Genomic DNA, 6,651 nt, shown 5'->3' with positions numbered 1-6,651 from the left:
AGTAACATTTGTTGTAGGTAGTAAGTATTGTACTATGCGTTCCGTAAAGGTGGGGTCAGGAACTGCACACTGGAAAACCACAAGGAAATAAGCCGCTGGCTAATAACCTAAAAAAACGAATTAATAAAGGATCTCCCAGTCTGATCTCTAACTCATCATTGTCTCTATAGAGTACTACATTAAGAAATATTAGAAAGGACAACAAACAATTAAAGCTGTCTCTGATTCAGCCCTCACTATTTCTCTAATTAACTAATCATAAGCGCCTCTACTCTTAGAGATGAGATATGATCATAAACGCTTTCCTATAACTGCCAAAGGGAAATGACTTTAAACAAAGCCTGCCACAGTCTCGATTAGTATTGAACCCTTCACATAGGAATGAAGAATAAAGTTTAACCAACCTGTATTGGCTCCTGTCACAATAGCAGTCTTCCCTTCAGCGCACCGCGCAGGCTAAAGGATCCCAAGACCCTTTCTCTGTATGCGCACAACAATCGCCAGCACCGCTGTAGAAATACCCAGATCGGGTGGAAAAGTATTCCAAAACATTTTGACAGAGTGATCGGTTTGAGTGTCTGCTCCAAGCAATTTAAAATGGGAATCCGAAAGCGCACAGGGCAATCCTGAAACGACTTAAAGTAGGTGTGCCTGAAAAACCTCATCATATGCCCTGGTGATCTATTGAGGGACTACCGCAATCCGGTATGCGCACAGGGGCAGAGCTATATATATAATTATTTTATTTTTATTATTATATATTATTTTAAAGGCTTGGTTTTCCTGAAATACGAAGAATTTTCTCGACATCTCGAGAAAACGGGGCTTTGTTTTCCCGAGATAACGACATAATTAAATCGGGTCAGTGTCCATAGTTTGTGGGGCAGTGGGCAAAGAAGGAAGGGGGGAGTTCAGCATCCGACAGCCTGATGGATAAAACTGTCTCTCAGTCTGCTGGTTCTTACGGAGCCCTTCTGGTGACATGGGAAACATGGAAAAATTATTTTGTGGCCACGACTTTGGGGAGATGATTATTAGGCGTGTAATTTTGCTTGACCACGAGAAATGTTAGCAGAGGTGTATTCACATTCATTACCCAAGTAGAAGTATAGATAGGGTTTAAAAAGACTTCTGTAAAAGTGTAATCTTTTTACTTAAACAGAAGTGTAAAAGTACTGGCTTCAAAACTACTTAAAGGAAAGTAATGTAAAGAAAATAAAAGACATCCATACGGTATAGTGCTGTCGAAATAATGATTAATCCAAGTGATTAATCAAAAAAATAATAATTCTGATAAAAAAAAAACAACTCAGATAATCCTGACTGATACTCCTCGCTGGGTCTGGTTGGGACATTTCGTTCGAGTCTCTTGAGTTCTGCCAGATACATTTGGCACTAGGCTACAAAAAGTCACAATTTAACTGATTTTGATTAATCGTTTTTATGTGTGTGTGTACATGTTCATATAGATAACATAATATATATATAATATATATATTATAATAATATATATATATATATATATATATATATATATATATATATATATATATAAAAAAAAGTGTTGTGTGTGTATACTATATATACATATAATGTTCACGTGTAATGTACACGTTAGTGCTCTTATTCAGAAAACCCTCATGTCACATCTACATTTCAGAATCTGGTTTTATAGACACATTAAATGTAAATTAAATATTTCAATTTTATCATCACAGTAACAGTGTTACACACATTAGTAGCTGTAAACACTCAGCATTAAAAAATACATACGTTGGTTGGTGCTTACATAAGGAGTAAACATTAAATCATCACTTTAAAAGTTACATACGTTGTTTTTTGGTGCCTGTTCGTTTCCCAGATATATTAGTGTGTGTGTGAATGGGTGTATAAGAGACATTAACTAAAGAACTTTGTAGAAAGGCGCTTTATGAAGTTCAGTCCATTTCCTTGTATTATTTACGGGCAGATCTGCCACATCCAATATGGCGGACCCGTTGACGTACGATTCAGCGCTCATGCGGCGTCTATGTATATATGTCTATGTATATGTCTATGTCGTATCTAGTGTCAGTCAGCTCCCTGCTTGCGTGTGACATGATTTGCAGGGGCGATGGATTGCATACAAACCAATAGTTGTCTAATCGATAGGTTTATACTTCTCACCATCAATCAAATTCACTCTATTTTGAACGATGAAAAAAACGAAAGCTGTAAGGAGTAGAAGTAAAATAAAAGTCAGCTGAAAAAATAATTACTCCAGTGAAGTATAGATACCCACGAATTATACTTAAGTAAGTAATGAAGTATTGTACTTTGTTACTGACACCTCTGATGTTAGTCATTTCATTAAATTTCTTTCTGGAATCAGTAGCTTCAGCACAAACGTGGACAATTATGATCTGATTTCGTTTATTTTTTAATCTAGGGATGAATTGAAGAATTCTAAAATCACTTGCGTGAAAATTTTTATTTATACAATAATGTCCATCATCAATTAAGGATAACTTTAGCGCACATAGCCACTGGCCGATCAGGTCAAACAGTGTTTTTATTACAGCCCCATCCTAGTTGAGTTATAGGTTTATAATCTTAATATAAAAGTATAATTTCCAATTCAAGGCAGTGGCAGCTAGTAGTGGAACTTCCGGTGTAGCCTCAGCTGCCACTGACAAATGCCCACAACAGCAACAGTTGCTGTGGCAGGTCAGGCAGCGCCCCAGAAACCGGCAGTGTCACACAGCTGCCACTGCCACGAATTGAGCCAGCCCTTTCTCTGCATTTACTGGACAATTGACGATCGCTCCAAAACTGGACACCATCTTGTTCCCATGCAATGAGCAAGTCGTGGGCCACAGAAAAGGATTCGTTCCCATGCATAATAATATTAACCGGGAAAGGGGGGCACAGATGATCTTCTCAGGTGCCTCACATGTCTGAGGGTCTTCCGCAGGATCTCAGGCGTACGGTCAGTGGTGGTTCGGTGGTTCACGGTACAAGTGCACATGGTGGACACGGGCTGCTCTGGCTCTGGTCTCTCTTGATGCTCACTAGTCTGAGCCAGATGCTTGGTGTCTCATCTTGGAACAAGTTCATCAGTGCTAGGGTCAGGCTCTGAGCTTATTTAGTGAAGGTGTTCATCAGTATGGTGTTTGTTGTGTAGATTTAGTGTTCAGGTTAAATGAACAACAGGAGACACTGGTTATGTGCAATGCTAAAACATTACTTCTTCTTTCGTAACAATCTTCCAGAGGCATGTGCCTCACTACATTACACACAGTAAGACCACTCCTGTGTGAAGTTTTGTTATCTTCATCAAAAGAACAGTTGTTCACACAATTATGTGCTGCCAAACAAGAGAGAATTCGAGCAGCCTGGGAGCGCAGCTGGGGCATTGTGTCGGGGAGGAAACATTAAACTCTGCAGCACCCCAAGACTCATTTTTTGCCTTCAGTGTGTCTACAATCTGCTAATGGCTCCATTTGGAGGTTTGATGCTGCGCTTTCCACGTCAGCTGCAAATGGATACTGAGCAGTTCAAACCGCTTTTTTTGGGCTTCAAAATCGGCAAATCGCGGTGTGAAGTCAGCACCAATGTATGCCGATGTTTCAGCAAACTGTGTAGTTGGGAAAACGGCGGCAGTGACCTGCTCTTTCATTGTTTGGCAGTGCGGAAAATTACCAAGTTTTCGCAGCATCTGCGTCTCCCACAGGCGTAGCTTGATTTAAAAGCCCTCACTGTAGCGTACATGCAGTCATGACACACTGCTGTGGTATAGAGCTCGTTTTCCTCGTATCGATGTGTTTTTCCCTAGTCCCGCCCCTGTCCAAAATGGCCCGAAGGGCATGTAGAGTACCTTACTACACTTGTCTTAAGATGCAGAGTAACCTTCTTCTCCATAGTTCAAGGACTGATTGACTCAATGAAAACATTTATCTTTAGCTTTATTGAACAAATTGAAAATTAGCTTACCCTGAATTTAGGATGTTTTCTGTTAATTTGAGTTTGTTGGACCTCTAGGTGACAGCTTCAGGTCCACGGAGATGGTCCTCCCATCTCTAATAAACTATGGTGGAGGTGAGACAAATTTGATCAGTCTTAGATGATCAGTCACCTTCTCCTGGTCCTGAGCGATCAGCCTGAGATCCCACTCCTGACACCAAGTTTGTTGCTGAAATTTTCTGGAAAACACCCACCAATACAAAATAAAGATCTTGAGTCAATCAATTAGTCCTTAAAAGTTTTGTCATTTTATTCTTGCAAGAGGGACTTTTCTACAAATGCACAAGACAGTTTGCAGAATATGTTCAGGGTGGGGCAGTCCCACGCTGATTCTTATACACTTCCAGGAGTATTTGTCATTATTATGTTTTATTTATCTAACTGTTACAGGTTGCTACAATGAAAAGTGCTCATCACTATCAAACCTCGCTAACGAGCTCTGCTGGACTGTGTGAACCAAGGTCAAGTTTATACATCAAACAACTACTGCTACAAACAACCTGCATAAATGAGAGAGATATTTCTAAGTGAACTTTTTAGAATATTATTGAGATCAAACATGGCTATATATAAAAAAGAACATACAATCATGTCATATACATTTTCCATTACATTTCCCTCCCTTTGATTATAAAAAGCACACTATAAGCAAAGAATAAAAAAACAAAACAATTTCACAACAACATCAAATGTGTCAGTTCACAAGGATTCAAAACACATTATCATAATGAGAAACAAAATGGTATCGTCATCAAGGGAGTCGGGATCTGAGTCTGAGTCAGGTAGGGTGAGGTCATAGTCAGGAATGTGAATGAATGTGATGGGGAGTTTGCATGAAATGGCCCACAGTATGATCCGCATATCTCTAAATCAGAGATTTAAGCAGAGTGGGCTCCCCACATACAAAAGAGTCCTTCCTGCAGCGACCTGGCTCTGACACGGATGATTCCTTTGTGGTGTGTTGTTTCCCCTCTCTCCCTGCTTTCCTGTCTGTCTTCAGCTGTCCACTCTCACAAGTTGAAAGCTGTCCAGTTACCTGCGAGTCCTCAGTGAGTTCATTCAGCCACTCCCTCTGTAGCCTGGTTAGCACTGTTAACTCCTCCATCTTACTCTGGAGAGATCTTACGTTCCCCATGATAACAGACTTAGAAAGCTTGTTTACTGCTTTAATTCACTGCACAGTGTGGAGATCATCACTGATGCAGATAGACGAGTCCAGATAAAGAATTGATCCTCTTTCTTTACTAATCTGTACAGCATTTCTTTCTTTCTGTTTAATTTCTTTCTTGTTTGTTTGTTTGAAAAACAGGATCTTGAGAAAACTTTTACGAGAAAACGAATGAAATGATTAGTCGTACCTGTCTGTTTTTTGTTTGTCTCTGTGTCCTCTCTGTGTCTAGGCATGTTCTCTCTGTCCAGGCTAGGATTTTCCCTGTGTTCTCTGTGTGTCTAGGCCTTCTCTCTGTGTGTTTGTATCTTGCCTGTGTTCGTCTCTGTGTTCCTGTCCCTAGTCTTTGTTATTTCTGGATTATTTGCCTTTTGTTAGTGTTTTTGCCTGGTTTCCAGTTGCCTTTTGGTTTATCTATTTTTTGCGTCCTTTGGTTTTTGGAATCCTACTCCTGTGTTTCTTTGTTTCTTTTTACGTTTTTGGTTATTAAAGTAAGCTCTTGTGCACCCTCACCTACCTGCAATTGGGTCCTTTCCTGAAACCCCCCACTCCTATGTAACGTCATCAAGATCCAAACGTTTTTATTCTATGATGAGTTTTATTTATCTATGCTGTCATGAGGACTGCCATAAAATAACATTTGATGTGATATTTTTTATTGCTCTCATGATTTGTTCTCCATTTCTGGCTTGTGACGCAAGCAGGAAGTACTGACCCAATTGTACCAGAATAATAAAATTTGTATTGATAATTTTATTAAATATGGGTGAGTCCCCATATAATGTTAGAAAGAAAGGAAACAAGACATAAAGCAGAATAAGGCAAGACAGACAGAGTGGAACTACAAAATAAAACAGGAAACAGAGAAACAAACTCAAAACAGTAACACCTCATGCCTTTAGTGTAGATTGTGTGCCTGTATTGCATCTCTCCTTTGGAGACCAAAGTACATACTCACGTAACTCCACACTAGTTTTTGCATAGAGGAAAAGCAGTGCTGTGCTGACCTCTGGAGGATGAAAGGTTGAAGTCTGTTGTACGTATGTGTAAAATCGTACTTGGCAATAAAGCCTTTTCTGATTCTGATTCTGATCTGACACACATCCTCGTTACAGATCCTGAGTGCTGGTGGAGGATTCAGAGGGGAGAGGTGGCAGACTGTTGGCTGAAAGGCTGTTTGGCCATTTGATCCTTTCAGCGTAGCTCCAGAAGGTCTTGGTGGGCTGGGCACACACATGTCCTCACAAAAGCTGATGTAAGATATCACCATATCAGCCAGTCCATGCAGGTCTGAGGCTGCAGCCTCGAAAACACTCCAATCAATGCAGTCAAAGCAGTACATAAAACATGAAGTTGCTACCTATACACTTGTTTTTGTTGCACCCATCAGAATTACCTTTTCTATATTTGAACAGTCTCTGTATCAGTTAATATTGACAAGCAAATTTCCAAAAGCAGGGATCTGAAAAATCAATTATTGT

The sequence above is a fragment of the Larimichthys crocea genome, chromosome VI (assembly GCF_000972845.2).
Source record: "Larimichthys crocea isolate SSNF chromosome VI, L_crocea_2.0, whole genome shotgun sequence".
NCBI classification, from domain to species: domain Eukaryota; kingdom Metazoa; phylum Chordata; class Actinopteri; family Sciaenidae; genus Larimichthys; species Larimichthys crocea.
Note: the sequence above shows the minus strand (reverse complement) of the source record.